The sequence below is a fragment of the Polypterus senegalus genome, chromosome 1 (genome assembly GCF_016835505.1).
Source record: "Polypterus senegalus isolate Bchr_013 chromosome 1, ASM1683550v1, whole genome shotgun sequence".
In the NCBI taxonomy this organism is placed as follows: domain Eukaryota; kingdom Metazoa; phylum Chordata; class Cladistia; order Polypteriformes; family Polypteridae; genus Polypterus; species Polypterus senegalus.
In genome coordinates this window covers 116,571,868-116,588,607 of record NC_053154.1, presented here as the reverse complement: position 1 = coordinate 116,588,607, position 16,740 = coordinate 116,571,868, and the positions used below count along the sequence as shown (strand labels likewise).

Here is a 16,740-nt window from a genome sequence, read left to right as displayed (position 1 = left end):
AATGTATTTCTTTTTGACATAATTCTCAGTGTTGTAAAATACATATACATTATATATAAAATCCATCCATCCATCCATTTTCTAACCCGCTGAATCCGAATACAGGGTCACGGGGGTCTGCTGGAGCCAATCCCAGCCAACACAGGGCACAAGGCAGGAACCAATCCTGGGCAGGGTGCCAACCCACCGCAGGACACACACAAACACACCCACACACCAAGCACACACTAGGGCCAATTTAGAACCACCAATCCACCTAACCTGCATGTCTTTGGATTGTGAGAGGAAACCGGAGTGCCCGGAGGAAACCCACGCAGACACGGGGAGAACATGCAAACTCCACGCAGGGAGGACCTGGGAAGCGAACCCGGGTCTCCTAACTGCGAGGCAGCAGCGCTACCACTGCGCCACCGTGCCGCCCCTATATATAAAATGAAACTACTATATAGCTAATACTGTTATGCATCTGTCCAGTGCCTTCTCTGTCTGCCTATTATATATTGTAAGTGCCTTCCCTGTCTATCCGTTTATCTAGTGCCTTTCACATGTGAATGTACTCTCACTGTCTGCTTGCCTTTCTGCAGCACCTGTCATATAGTGCCTTCACATCTATCTATCTATCTATCTATCTATCTATCTATCTATCTATCTATCTATCTATCTATCTATCTATCTATCTATCCCTCTAGCTGTTTTTTTTTTCTCCTGACAGTTTTATATCTTCTATTATACAGTGCCTTCTTAATCTGACCACAATCATCACAAGTTTTGCGACTGAGAGGTTCGGCTTAGAGGAGCCTAAGTTGAGTAAACGTACCTATACCAGGAACTGCAGGTCAGAAAAGATCCATCAACTCCAGAAAGAGCTGCGGATTCTGACGAAGCAGTTCAGGAAAGCAGCTGAGGAGGAGAAGCCATCTCTCAGTGAGCTTCGGCAGATTATTAGGAAGAAGCTCATGACGATGCGTAGAGCAGAATGGCATAGGAGGCGGAGAGTTGAAAGAGCCTCATTTGTAGCTGACCCCTTTAGCTTTACAAAAAGACTGCTGGGAGAGAAGCGCAGTGGACGTTTGGATTGCCCTAAGGAAGAGGTAGATCACTTCCTGCATAACACCTTGAGTGATCCAGACAGAGAGCAAGAGTCAGGGCCACAGACAGCCCTCTTGAAGGTACCAGCACCAATAGTTGAGTTCAATACTTCAGAACCCACCTGGCAAGAAGTTCAAGAGGTGGTAACAGCAGCCAGAGCGAGTTCTGCTCCAGGTCCCAGTCAAGTACCATATAAGGTGTACAAGCGCTGCCCAGGACTCCTTCGAATCCTCTGGAAGATTCTCAGAGTGATTTGGTGAAGAGGGATCAACAGTGGAGGGAGGCTGAGGGCGTCTGGATCCCTAAGGAGGAGAATTCAACAACACTGGAGCACTTCTGATCCATCTCACTCCTCAGTGTGGAGGGCAAAATCTTCTTTAGCATTTTAGCTAAAAGGATGACAGACTTCCTACTGAAGAATGGTTATATTGACACATCGATACAAAAGGGCGGCATTCCTGGAGTGGCAGCGTGCCTGGAACATACAGGAGTCATCACACAATTGATAAGGGAAGCACGTGAGCGAAATGGAGATTTAGCTGTGCTTTGGCTGGACCTTGCCAATGCATATGGGTCAATCCCTCACAAGCTGGTTGAGACGACTCTAGATTAGCACCATGTACCCTGCAAGATCAAGGATCTCATTCTGGATTATTACAGTAAATTCAGGCTGAGAGTTACTTCAGGGAGCATTACATCAAACTGGCATCGGCTCGAGAAAGGGATAATTACTGGCTGTACAATTTCTGTGATCCTTTTTGCTCTCGCGATGAATATGTTGGTCAAGGCTGCTGAAACGGAGTGCAGAGGCCCCCTGTCCAAGTCTAAGTCGATCAGAGCCTTTATGGATGACTTGACAGTCACCACTACCTCAGTGCCTGGGTGCAGGTGGATTCTTCAGGGCCTGGCTAAGCTAATTTCTTGGGCTAGGATGAGCTTCAAGCCAACAAAATCCAGGTCTATGGTACTGAAGAGAGGGAAAGTGGTGGACAAGTTTCACTTCTCAGTGGATGGCGTAACAATACCATCAATTAATGAGAAACCAGTCACTAGCCTAGGTAAGGTTTTTGACTGTAGCCTCAGAGATACTGCGTCAGTCCAGACAACGATCAAGAAGCTGGAAGCTTGGTTGTCGGCAGTAGATAAGTCTGGTTTACCTGGCAGATTTAAGGCATGGATATACCAGCATGGCATCTTGCCACTGATTCTTTGGCAGCTGTTGGTGTACGAAGTGTCGATGTCTACAGTAGAGGCCCTGGAGAGGAAGATCAGCTGTCATCTTCGAAGATGGCTTGGTCTGCCTCGCAGTCTAACGAGTGTAGCACTATATGGCAGGAGTAATAAGCTTCAGCTTCCTATCAGCAGCCTGGAGGTTTCTCATATAAGAGAGGCCCTAGTCTACCAAGGCTCTGGAGATTCTAGAGTAACAGCAGCGGTATTTAAGTGCGAACAGGAAGGAAGTGGAGAGCACAAGAGGGACTGGAGTCTCAGCTGAGACACACGGCACTTGTGGGCACAGTGGCAACGGGGCGAGCAGGACTGGGAGCAATCCCAAAGCCACAGTACAACAAGGCTCAGGGCAAGGCGAGACGAGGATTGGTTCTAGAGGAAGTCCGAGCAGGTGTTGAGGAGGTGAGGACCAGCAGGGCGGTGAGCATGCGGCAGCAAGGGGCATGGACGAGGTGGGAAGGAGCGCTGGAGAGGAAGATCACCTGGAAGGCAGAGCCACAGCGTATTAAGTTCCTGGTCCAAGCTGTGTACGACGTGCTCCCCAGCCCAACGAACCTGCATGTTTGAGGCAAGAGTGAAGTTCCGACGTGTCCACTCTGTCCTGGACGAGGATCCCGGGAGCATATTCTGAGTAGCTACCCATCTGCCCTTGGAGAGGGCCGATACCATTGGCGACACGATCAGGTCCTAAAGTGTATAGCAGAGACCATTTCACATTCAGTGGCCAACAACAAATATGTTGGCAGCCAGAGAAGAATTGCTTTCATAAGGGCTGGTGAGCAGGCACAAGCAAAGCAAAAATCAACCAGCCTCCTTTCATCCAGCAGACTGGGAGCTGCGGGTTGACCTGGGCAGGCAGCTTAAGTTCCCGGAATTTGTAACATCAACCTCATTGAGACCCGATATAGTTTTAACATCTGCATCGTCCAAGCAAGTCCTTTTGTTGGAACTGACAGTCCCATGGGAGGACCGCATGGAACAGGCAAATGAGCGTAAGCGGCTCAAATACCAGGAGCTCATTGAGGACTGCCGAAAGAAGGGCTGGAAGGCTTGCTGTGAGCCCATAGAAGTATGGTGCAGAGGCTTTGCTGCTCGATCCCTGTGTAAGATCTTTGCCAGGCTTGGAATCACAGGAGCTGCAAAGAGGAAAGCCATTAAGTCCATGACAGAAGCCGCAGAAAGAGCCTCGAAGTGGATTTGGATCAAGAGGTCCGCAAAGTGGGCCAGTGCTGCTGGGACACAAGTTGGGGCATGATCAACCCCAGCTGGGTCACCTGAGAGAGGGTGTCTGATGTTGTGAGACCCGAAACACCCGATGATCTCAGGAAACATCACTGATGATGTGTCCCAGCGCATCCAAAGTATCTAAGTATCCAGTTTATCTATCTAGTAACTTCTATGTCTGTGCATTATTCAGTGATCTGTCTGATAGTGTATGTCTTACAGAACTTAAAAATAAGAAGAGTTATAAGGTCACTTGTTCATGTTAATTGCAGTCTCAATTTTTAATTTTTTTAAAAAGAGCATCCCACATCTATTATACAGTGACTTTCCTATTTATCTGTCTATCTAGTGCCTTTCAGATCTACACTCACCTAAAGGATTATTAGGAACACCTGTTCAATTTCTCATTAATGCAATTATCTAATCAACCAATCACATGGTAGTTGCTTCAATGCATTTAGGGGTGTGGTCCTCGTCAAGACAATCTCCTGAACTCCAAACTGAATGTCAGAATGGGAAAGAAAGGTGATTTAAGCAATTTTGAGCGTGGCATGGTTGTGGGTGCCAGACGGGCCGGTCTGAGTATTTCACAATCTGCTCAGTTACTGGGATTTTCACGCACAACCATTTCTAGGGTTTGCAAAGAATGGTGTGAAAAGGGAAAAACATCCAGTATGCGGCAGTCCTGTGGGCGAAAATGCCTTGTTGATGCTAGAGGTCAGAGGAGAATGGGCCAACTGATTCAAGCTGATAGAAGAGCAACTTTGACTGAAATAACCACTCATTACAACCGAGGTATGCAGCAAAGCATTTGTGAAGCCACAACACGCACAACCTTGAGGCAGATGGGCTACAACAGCAGAAGACCCCACCGGGTACCACTCATCTCCACTACAAATAGGAAAAAGAGGCTACAATTTGCATGAGCTCACCAAAATTGGACAGTTGAAGACTAGAAAAATGTTGCCTGGTCTGATGAGTCTCGATTTCTGTTGAGACATTCAAACGGTACAGTCAGAATGTGGCGTAAACAGAATGAGAACATGGATCCATCATGCCTTGTTACCACTGTGCAGGCTGGTGGTGGTGGTGTAATGGTGTGGGGGATGTTTTCTTGGCACACTTTAGGCCCCTTAGTGCCAATTGGGCATCGTTTAAATGCCACGGGCTATCTGAGCATTGTTTCTGACCATGTCCATCCCTTCATGACCACCATGTACCCATCCTCTGATGGCTACTTCCAGTAGGATAATGTACCATGTCACAAAGCTCGAATCATTTCAAATTGGTTTCTTGAACATGACAATGAGTTCACTGTACTAAAATGGCCCCCACAGTCACCAGATCTCAACCCAGTAGAGCATCTTTGGGATGTGGTGGAACGGGAGCTTCGTGCCCTGGATGTGCATCCCACAAATCTCCATCAACTGCAAGATGCTATCCTATCAATATGGGCCAACATTTCCAAAGAATGCTTTCAGCACCTTGTTGAATCAATGCCACGTAGAATTAAGGCAGTTCTGAAGGCGAAAGGGGGGTCAAACACCGTATTAGTATGGTGTTCCTAATAATCCTTTAGGTGAGTGTATATGTACTCTAATGGCCTTCTTGCTTTCCTGCAGCGTGTGTTGAATAATAAACAGACTGAATCATTTTTCATTTATTTTATTGACCTAAATCTCAGATACACACACACACACACACATATATACTGTGTATATACACACATATATATATATATATATATATATATTAGCAAAATACCCGCGCTTCGCAGCAGCGAAGTACTGCTTTTAAATATTTGTTAAGAAGAAAAGTAAACCTTTTTAAACTGAGGGAAAATATACCAATAATTATTTGTTAAGGATCTCTTTGTATACCACGTTGTCAGTTCGCCACTCCAGTTGTAATATGACCAAGCTGTGCAAGCTTACTCTTGAGCATGCAACGTATAGTTGGCCATGTGAAAAGCAATCTTGCCTCAAATCAATGCCAACCTTTTGTAGGGTCTGTCCCTGTGACTTATTAATTGTCATTGCGAAGCACAACCTTACTGGAAATTGGAGGCATTTGAATTAAAATGGGAGATCAGAGGGTATAACAGGGATGCAAGGAATAAAAACTCTCTCCCCTGAGTAGCTGCCAGTAAAAATAGTTGCCTCAATTAGGTTCTTTTGCAGACACGTGTCCTGAAGTCTCGTGCCATTACAAAGTTTCGGTGGCTGTAAGTTTTTCAGTAACATTATTGGTGCCCCAACCTTCAAAATTAGATTATGTTCAGGAGTGCCTGGAGGATTCAGAGTGTGGAGAAACTCTAGTGATAGTGTGTCTATTAACTTGTAAATTTAAAATGAGGTGAACTCTCCACAAACACAATCTCTTGGATCTCAACTCTCTTTTATATAAATATAATGTATAATATAAGGGAGAGAGGAATAAACACTAAGGAAAAAGAACGGCAAGACCGCATCAGCAGCGTAGCTCGGCTCGGAGCGAAATGAAGTGAATGAAATGATGTAAATGGGAGGGGAGATGATCATGTGACTCCCCCACCCGCCCTAACTCTCCATCCCTCCACAAACACAGTCTCTCAGATTCCTATTATACAGTGAATTCCTTGTCTATCTGTCTATGTAGTAATAATAGTATTATTACTTTTTTCCCTTTCTGCCTAGTATATAGTGCCTTTCCTATCTATCAGTCTTATATAATGCCTTTCATGTCTGTCTATCTACCTATCTAGTGGATTCTCTGCCTGTATATTATTTACTGTATACCCTGTTTTTTTCTGACAGTTTTGTATCTGTTATACAGTGCCTTCCATATATTTCTGTCTGTCTAGTGCTTTTTACATCTGTATGTACTCTCACTATCTGCTGGCCTTCCTAAAGTATCTGTTGTTTAATAAAAACGGATGTACCATTATTCATTTAGTAGTGCTTTCTCTGTCTGACTTTTATACATTGAACTCCCTGTCTATCTATATAGTAATAACAGTAATTTTATTATTATATAGCAGCTCCCCTGTCTGCCTATCATTTAGTGCCTTTCCTTTCTATCTATCTCTATATATCTATCCCCTTAACATTTTTTTTTTATATATCTATTATACAATGCCTTCCCTGTTTATTTATATATCTAGTGAATTCTCTGTTTGTTTGTTTGTCTGTGTGTCTCCCTATTACGCAGTGCTCTGTCTGTCTGTGTCTTATGGATCTTATGGATCAATTGTAAAAAAAATTTTAAAAGGAGCATCCCACATGAAAATATAACGATCTCATTAACTGACAGTGCATACCAATTTATAAATTTATGTCTGTTTGAGGTTAAAAAGAAAAAGAAAAATAACACTTTCTCCCCAGCGGGGAATCGAACTTGGTATCTGAGGCACGGCAGGCCTGCTGCGCTCTGATTGGCTGAGCAGTCTGTGTCAACTATTTGCGACTGGCCACTCAAGGTAAAGTGAGACTTCTTGTACGTGCACAAGCTGCCTTGTTCTGTTATTTTCTATCAGTTGTACTATTTGGATGGCAAGTGAATATGCAGTATTATACTGTCAGTGTATGGGTTAGCTTGTCACTGTAAGTACTTTGCACTGTTCAAACATACATGTTATTCATTTTTACTCATTTTTATTTTATTATTTGGAAACAGCAGAATTTGCACATTATTTTATATTTTTGTCTATCTTATTGCAACATTTCTAAAAAAATAAATAATTTGTTATGATCAAACAGTTACTCAGTACTTGAGTAGTTTTTTCACCAAATACTTTTTTTGCTCTTACTTGAGTAATTTTTTGGATGACTACTTTCTACTTCTACTTGAGTAATATTATTTTGAAGTAACACTACTTTTACTTGAGTAAAATTTTTGGCTACTCTACCCACCTCTGCAAATTAATGACAGTAGTGTGCTGCCATCTTATACAGGAATGGAGCAATGACACATTGCATGCAAAACCACACAAAATGGTGGTGACCAGTATCCAAAACAAAATAAAAATGTAGCACAAAAATATTCATATTAATAGAAATAAAAATTATGGATGCCAAAATGCAGAAATAAATAAAACCACATAGGACATTAAATTCTAATTCTAACAAAGTGGCTGTGGCAGTTTGGAGTGAGCATCTGACTTAGGCCAAAATAGCAAATCCCACACTACAATTTGGGTAAACCTGAATAAACATTTTATTTACAGACAAGGTAAGCACCATTAATGAACAAATAGTGTTATGCCCAGTGTGAAAAGAGTCCTCCTTGGAGTACTGTAAGAGATAATATGTTGCTAGTCACTAATATAGCACTACATGTAGTTGTTGTTATGTGTTAAACTCTGATTAACTACAGAAAGTGGTGTTTTTAAGCACATTGTTTAATGGAAACTTGGAAAGTGACAGGATGCCTGAGGAGTGGAGAAGAAGTGTACTGGGGCCGATATTTAAGAATAAGGGGGATGTACAGGACTGCAGTAACTACAGGGGAATAAAATTAATGAGCCACAGCACGAAATTATAGGAAAGAGTAGTGGAAGTTCAGTTAAGAAGTGAGGTGATAATTAGTGAGCAGCAGTATGGTTTCATGCCAAGAAAGAGCACCACAGATGCAATGTTTACTCTAAAGGATGTTGATGGAGAAGTTTAGAGAAGGTCAGAAGGAGTTGCTTTGTGTCTTTGTGGACCTGGAGAAAGCATATGATTGGGTGCCTCGAGAGGAGCTGTAGTATTGTATGAGGAAGTCGGGAGTGGCAGAGAAGTACATAACAGTTATGGATATGTACGAGGGAAGTGTGACAGTGGTGAAGTCTGCGGTAGGACTGAGGTGGGATTACATCAGGGATCAGCTCTGAGCCCTTTCTTATTTGCAATGGTGATGGACAGGTTGACAGATGAGATTAGACAAGATTCCCTGTACACTATGATGTTTGCTGATGACATTTTGATCTGTAGCGATAGTAGGGAGCAGGTTGGGGAGACCCTGGAGAGGTGGAGATATGCTCTAGAGAGGAGGGGAATGAAGGTTAGTAAGAACAAGACAGAATACATGTGTGTAAATGACAGCGAGGTCAGTGGAATGGTGAGGATGCAGGGAGTAGAGTTGGCGAAGGTGTATGAGTTTAAATCCTTAGGATCAACAGTACAGAGTAATGGGGATTGTGGAAGAGAGGTGAAAAAGAGAGTGCAGGCAGGGTAGAATGGGTGGAAAAGAGTGTCAGGAGTAATTTGTGACAGATGGGTATCAGCAAGAGTGAAAGGGAAGGTCTACAGGACGGTAGTGAGATGTTATGTGGGTTGGAGACGGTGGCACTGACCAGAAAGCAGGAGACAGAGCTGGAGGTGGCAGAGTTAAAGATCCTAAGATTTGCACTGGGTGTGACGAGGATGGATAGGATTAGAAATGAGTACATTAGAGGGTCAGCTCAAGTCGGACTGTTGGGGGACAAAGTCAGAAAGGCGAGATGCATTGGTTTGGACATGTGCAGAGGAGAGATGTTGGGATGATTGGGAGAAGAATGCTAAGAATAGAGCTGCCAGGGAAGAGGAAAAGAGAGCCTAAGCGAAGGTTTATGGATGTGGTGAGAGAGGACATGCAGGTGATGGATGTAAAAGAACAAGATGCAGAGGACAGAAAGATATGGAAGAAGATGATCCGCTGTGGCAACCCCTAACAGGAGCAGCTGAAAGAAGAAGAAGAACTACAGAAAGTGGGAAGTGGGCACAGTTACATACAACCGTGAATCCTTAAAAGTAACATTGTAATCCTATCATACCAAATGTCAATTGGCCTATAGTCTGAGGTCATTCTAAAAATATTTACATGGGGTGCTCATCATGTTATGCAAGTTACACTTTCTAAAATGCTTGCTATTATATTATCCTCATTGTAAATATAAAAAAATTACATTTGGAATAATCATGCACAATTTCCATTAATAAAAACAATAGTTACAAACATTTAACAAGTAAATTTTATTCACGTAAAGAGTTGAATTGCCTTGTTTTGCTTGCATATAATTTACACCCCATGGTTCAAATTAGTTTTATAAGACTTTCCTGCTGACATATAATATAATAGGCATTGAAGTCCAATACCCCGAAGCAAAAGATATTAATATCAAAATCTCTTGATCTGATGCAGAAGGCTGTCTTCTATGGTCCTATGTTTCTGTGATACATTGAAAAAAATAGAGGTTCAGTAATCAAAAGGTCAAGGTCATGATCCATGGCTTGATTACCCTTCTGGAGACAGAACCTTTCAGCAGTGAGATGCATGGACCCAGTTTGATCTCCATTCATGTTTTAGTGCTGTGTTAGTAGTTACAAGTACGTAGCATGGCTCATTTCCCCTTTGAGCTAGGCAGCTAATATATTTGCAGATATTTCAGTGTAGCCTGTTCTTTGGGTTTAAACTTATGTATTGTTATCACCATTGGGCTAGTAACAGCATCTTTTGCCAGCAGGACAGTTTTACTCATTTGTAATCAGTATTACAATACTTTTTTTTATAATTGCTGAAAGTTACTTGTGGATCTCATAAAGGAGAAGAAGATGCTTGCTGTTATGCTGGTATTCTTATTAATATTTCATGAGGTGTTTGGGGGTTATCACTGATTAACATTAATACTAGTGGTAAAACCAATGCTCATTTTTATCCATTTTCTGCTTGTATCTAAGCTAATTAGTTTTTTAATGGTCAAGTTGAATTCTGCAGGTGGTAAGCACAATGCACAAGTAATTCTGTCTTCCGTTTATAATCGGCAATATAGATTTTTCAATATAAACTTAAACATTATTGTTGTATCTACGTTTGCTGTTCTTATGGCCTCCACTAAATTGCAAAGCATATCCATCCCAAACATTAAAATAATATTAATATTGAATAAAGTCAACCTGAATAAATACAAAGAGAAAGAGCAATATCCAAACTACAAACATGTAACATTTGTTGCTATAAAAGTATCCTGGTAACCTAAAATTCATTTGCTGTAATAGACTGTCACCCATTCCCCTTTTGACACCTGTGTCAAGTATGTTTTAGTAACTTAACAAGCTGATTACATCCAAACATTATACCTCTTCAATGGATATCAAATTTTTCCAAGGGAGGGATAAAAAAAAAAAAAATCCCCTCCTTGAACCGTCACCTTATCGTGGTGGAGGGGTTTGCGTGTCCCAATGATCCTAGGATCTATGTTGTCTGGGACTTTATGCCCCTGGTAGGGCCACTAAAGGCAAACTGGTCCTAGGTGAGGGATGAGACAAAGAACGGTTCAACAAACCTCCAATGAAAAATAAAAACTGTGGACGACGTTTTCCCTTGCCCGGATGCGGGTCACCGGGGCCCCCCTCTGGAGCCAGGCGTGGAGGTGGGGCTCGATGGCGAGTGCCTGGTGGCCGGGCCTGCACCCATGGGGCTCGGCCGTGCACAGCCCGAAGAGGTAACGTGGGTCCTCCTTCCCATGGGCTCACCACCTATGGGTGGGGCCAAGGAGGTCAGGTGCAGTGTGAGTTGGGTGGTGGCCGGAGGTGGGGACCTTGGCGGTCTGATCCTCGGCTACAGAAACTGGCTCTTGGGACGTGGAATGTCACCTCACTGAAGGGGAAGGAGCCTGAGCTAGTGCGCGAGGTCGAGAGGTTCCGGCTAGATATAGTCGGACTCACCTCGACAAACAGCTTGGACTCTGGAACCAATCTCCTTGAGAGGGGCTGGACTCTCTACCACTCTGGAGTTGCCCCCGGTGAGAGGCGCCGAGCAGGTGTGGGCATACTTATTGACCCCCGACTTGGAGCCTGTGCGTTGGGGTTTACCCCGGTGGACAAGAGAGTGGCCTCCCTCCACCTTCAGGTGGGGGGAAGGGTCCTGACTGTTGTTTGTGCAAATGCGCCGAACAGCAGTTTGGAGTATCCACCCTTTTTGGAGTCTCTGGAGCGGGTGTTAGAGGGCATACCTTCTGGGGATTCCCTCGTTTTGCTGGGAGACTTCAATACCCATGTGGGCAATGACAGTGAGATCTGGAAGGGCGTGATTGGGAGGAATGGCCCCCTGATCTGAACCCGAGCTGTGTTTTCTTATTGGACTGGAGATTCTGGTCCACCATTCAGCGTCTCAGGAAGGGGAAGCAGTGCAGTGTCAACACCGTATATGGTGGGAATGGTGCACTGCTGACCTCGACACGGGATGTTTTGGGTCGGTGGAGGGAGTACTTCGAAGACCTCCACAATTCCACTAACATGCCTTCCAATGAGGAAGCAGAGCCTGGGGACTCTGAGGTGGGCTCTCCCATCTCTGGGACTGAAGTCACCGAGGTGGTCAAAAAACTCCTTGGTGGCAGGGCCCCGGGGGTGGATGAGATATGCCCGGAGTTCCTTAAGGCTCTGGATGTTGTAGGACTGTCTTGGTTGACATGTCTCTGCAACATCGCATGGACATTGGGGACAGTGCCTCTGGATTGGCATATCAGGGTGGTGATCCCCCTCTTTAAAAAGGGGGACCAGAGGGTGTGTTCCAACTATAGAGGGATTACACTCCTCAGCCTCCTGGAGAGGAGGGTCCGTCGAATAGTTGAACCTCGGATTCAGGAGGAACAGTGTGGTTTTCGTCCTGGTCGTGGAACAGTGGACCAGCTCTACACCCTTAGCAGAATCCTGGAGGGTGTATGGGAGTTTGCCCAACCAGTCTACATGTGTTTTGTGGACTTGGAAAAGGCATTCAACCGTGTCCCTCTGGGAATCCTGTGGGGGATGCTCCAGGAGTATGGGGTACCGGACCCCCTGATAAGGGCTGTTCAGTCCCTGTACAACTGGTGTCAGAGCTTGGTCCACATTGCCGGCAGTAAGTCGAGCCCGTTTCCAGTGAAAGTTGGACTCTGCCAGGGCTGCCCTTTGTCACCAATTCTGTTCATAACTTTAATGGACAGAATTTCTAGGCGCAGCCAGGGTGTTGAAGGGGTCCGGTTTGGTGGACTCAGGATTGGGTCACTGCTTTTTGCAGATGATGTTGTCCTGTTTGCTTCATCAGGCCGTGATCTTCAGCTCTCTCTGAATCGGTTCGCAGCTGAGTGTGAAGCGGCTGGGATGAGAATCAGTACCTCCAAATCCGAGACCATGGTCCTCAGCCGGAAAAGGGTGGAGTGCCCTCTCAGGGTTGGGGACGAGATCCTGCCCCAAGTGGAGGAGTTTGAGTATCTTGGGGTCTTGTTCACGAGTGAGTGAAGAATGGATCGTGAGATTGACAGGCGGATCGGTGCGGCATCTGCAATGATGCGGGATCTGCATCGGTCTGTCGTGGTGAAAAAAGAGCTGAGCCGTAAGGCAAAGCTCTCAATTTACCAGTCGATCTACGTTCCTACCCTCACCTATGGTCATGAGCTATGGGTAGAGACCGAAAGAACGAGATCGCGAATACAAGCGGCTGAAATTAGTTTCCTCCGCAGGGTGTCTGGGCTTTCCCTTAAAGATAGGGTGAGGAGCTCAGTCATCCGGGAGGGGCTCAGAGTAGAGCCGTTGCTCCTCCGCATCGAGAGGAGTCAGATGAGGTGGCTCGGGCATCTGATCAGGATGCCTCCTGGACGCCTCTCTGGTGAGGTGTTCCGGGCACGTCCAACCGGGAGGAGGCCCCAGGGAAGACCCAGGACACGCTGGAGGGACTATGTCTCCTGGCTGGCCTGGGCTCGCCTTGGGATTCTCCTGGAACAGCTGGAAGAAGTGGCCGGGGAGAGGGAAGTCTGGGCTTTTCTGCTTAAGCTGCTACCCCCCCGACCCGACCTCGGATAAGCGGAAGAGGATGGATGGATGGATGGAGGGAGCAAAAATCAAAAGAAAAGATAAGGAAAAATAGTGTGGAGATTATTGGCTAAAGAGCCATGTTCTATGCAGGTTCATGTAGAAATTAAGAAAATTCCAATCCATTAATCTAAAGTAATCTAAAGTTTTTCTTTATATTCACTGGACCCTTTGATGATGAGGAGCGGTCAGCACATGCAGGCAAGGGAGCTAGGAGTTAATGAAGGCAATCTCAGTCAGCACAGAAAGCAGAAGCCAATGAAGAAATCCAGTCTGAAATACAGACACAGGGAAAACGCAAGTCTACATAGAAAATATTCAAACTTTTAATTATTTTATTACAAGGCAGAGATGCTATTCACTTATTTATGCATCAATATACTTTATTTAACAATACCTTATTCTTAGATATTTTATCTAAAAATCAGTCAATTTAACAGTCTCCTTGCACATACTTTACATATACATAATGCACATAAATAAGCGGCAGTGGGGGGATGGGATAGCAGGCTGCTTGTGCTGATCAACACATTTGCAAAACAAAAGACACTAATGGAGAGGTGCCCTGGGATTAGGTGTTTTTTCATAGGTTTCAGGGATTCTAGGCTTAACACTAGAATTACCAGAGCCTACGAAAAAACTCGTAATTCCATCCCACCTTAAACTGCTTCTTAAATCCCTTCACACCTCTCCGCCAGCGTCCTTTGTCTTCTAAATGTGCTGATAAAGAGAAGCTTGGAGGAGCCGGCTATTCCATCCCCCCACCAATTTAGAACGTGCACGAACTTCAGCTTGATTGAGTATATGGGAGTGAAGTGGAGTTTTAGAGTGGAAATAATAGATCGTTGTTTGGAACACACGCATTTCATGTCTGTTCCGTTTCTACAGTAATCTGTGTCAACACATTGTTAAAACAGAAACGTTTTTTATATTCTAGTAGTAGATGACAAAATGTAGGCATAAACTATATAGTGTAAGAAGCCTGAAGTCCAAATAGCAAAGAAACATTTTTCACAAGAATAACACAATTGCGCTTTTATTCAAAAATATAACTGCAGAAACAAAAAGCCGCCTTGACATGCGACATTGACAACAGTTTATTGTAACTGCCTCTGTGGTTCAATAGACTCAGCCCCCGCTTGGGAATCAAGAGGTCATGAGTTCGATCCTGCACCCCTCTATTTTGAGAAATAAACTGCTCTAAGTCTTACTATTTTAGAATAAAGCATACATTTGATTTCAGTCTGTAATAGCTGGTGCAATTTATGATCCTTGTAAAGGTTAGCTTTTTTTTTTAATTCACTTTTCATTCTCTCAGTCGCGTTCAGAATCAATCCATACAACCCCATCTGACACGGCTGTTTTCACTAAAGACGCGCTATAGCTCTGCAGTGTACCACGATGCATACTAACGCCAACCCCCCCACCCCGGGTTCTGACACACAAACGCTGGCGAAGCTGCCTTCTTCGTATCTCACCGTCACTTGCTTTTCTTTTTTTTCAGTTTTATTGAGTGTTCCTGCCAGTCCCCACATGTTGCTGAATGCTGTTTCTTTTGTACTCCAGGACATGCAGAGGAAAGAATGGTAAAAAGCAGTAACTTCGGCGCTATATGCAATCATCAGACACTCCTCATCTGCCCGTGTCGTTCAAACACAGGAACATATATTGGTGTAAAAGTATAACAAAAGTGCACTTTTATTCAAGTGCACTTTTTCCATCGCCTTTTCCTGTAAGAAGCAATGTACACACTTCTCTCTATGCTGTGGTTTCTATTACAACATGGGGTTGTATGGATTGATTCTGAACGCGACTGAGAGAATGAAAAGTGAATAAAAAAAAGCTAACCTTTACAAGGATCATAAATTGCACCGGCTGTTACAGACTGAAATCAAATGTATGCTTTTATTCTAAAATAGTAAGACTAAGAGCAGTTTACTTCTCAAAACGGAGGGGCACAGGATCGAACTCGTGATTCCCAAGCGGGGGCTGAGTCTATTGAACCACGGAGACAGTTACAATAAACTGCTGTCAATGTTGCATGTCAAGGCGGCTTTTTGTTTCTGCAGTTATATTTTTGAATAAAAGCACAATTGTGTTATTCTTGTGAAAATGTTTCTTTGCTATTTGGACTTCAGGCTTCATACACTATATAGTTTATGCCTACATTTTGTCATCTACTACTAGAATATAAAAAACGTTTCTGTTTTAACAATGTGTTGACACAGATTACTGTAGAAACGGAACAGACATGAAATGCGTGTGTTCCAAACAACAATCTATTATTTCCACTCTAAAACTCCACTTCACTCCCAGATACTCAATCAACCTGAAGTTCGTGCACGTTCTAAATTGATGGGGGGATGGAATAGCCGGCTGCTCCAAGCTTCTCTTAATCAGCACATTTAGAAGACAAAGGGCGCTGGCGGAGAGGTGTGAAGGGATTTAAGAAGCGATTTAAGGTGGGACGGAATTACGAGTTTTTTCGTAGGCTCTGGTAATTCTAGTGTTAATAATTAAACGTGTGGGCACGGTGGCACAGCGGGTAACGATGAGCTGGTGCCCCGTCCAGGGACTGGTCCTGCCTCGCGCTATATGCTTTCAGGGACTGGCATGATCCTAGACGGATGGAATAATTAAACATGTACTATGAAGATTTTTCAATGTTCCTTAAAAGTTTTGAAAAATTGGAGTTCTAATCTTACAACTAATTTAACATTTATTACAGAAGTTGCTGTGTGACGATTGATTATTTGGTGAAATAAAAGGAAGGACAGGAATTATGGGTTGGTACATTTGAGAGAGACAGTACTGCTGCAATGAATTATTTAATCTAGGGTTGCACACATCCCAGCAAACATTTTGTGGAAGGCAGGAACAATCCCTGGACGGCTGAGGCAAGAATAATACCTGGACAGGGCTCCAGCTCATCGCTACTACTGTACCACCGTACCACCGTACCACCATACCACCATGTTTAATTCATGTTTTAATGCATTTCATCGTGAAAATAATATCAAGTATACATTATTTGAATTTTTCAGACAGCTGTAATGTCATGAATGTAATGTATTCTGTGGTTAGATCAGTGCCTGCGCACTCCTGTCGGCGTAAAGGGAAAGGCCATTCAAGAAGCACATAGAACACATAGAATATGAAGCATTTAACATGCTACTTTAGTTACGATGGGATTTGAGAAACTAGTAAATTAAACATTGATTTTAGATTAAGTTTACAGAGTTCTACTTTAATGACAAAATAAACCATAAGATTAAAAAGTGGAAATTTTGAGATTAAAGTCGACATTTTGAACTTTTTTTCGTCACTCACCCTATTTTTTTCTTTTCTCTGTACCCTAATACGCTTCCGTATGACACTCAGACTATGACTCGCCTTTCCACAGCAACTTTAA

General features: G+C 43.7%; 1 pseudogene; it reads left to right on the top strand.

Moving 5' to 3' along the window:
* Positions 1 to 3,611, top strand: part of LOC120527605 — a 34,403-nt pseudogene extending 30,792 nt beyond the window's left edge.
* Positions 3,612 to 16,740: the final 13,129 nt, after the last annotated feature.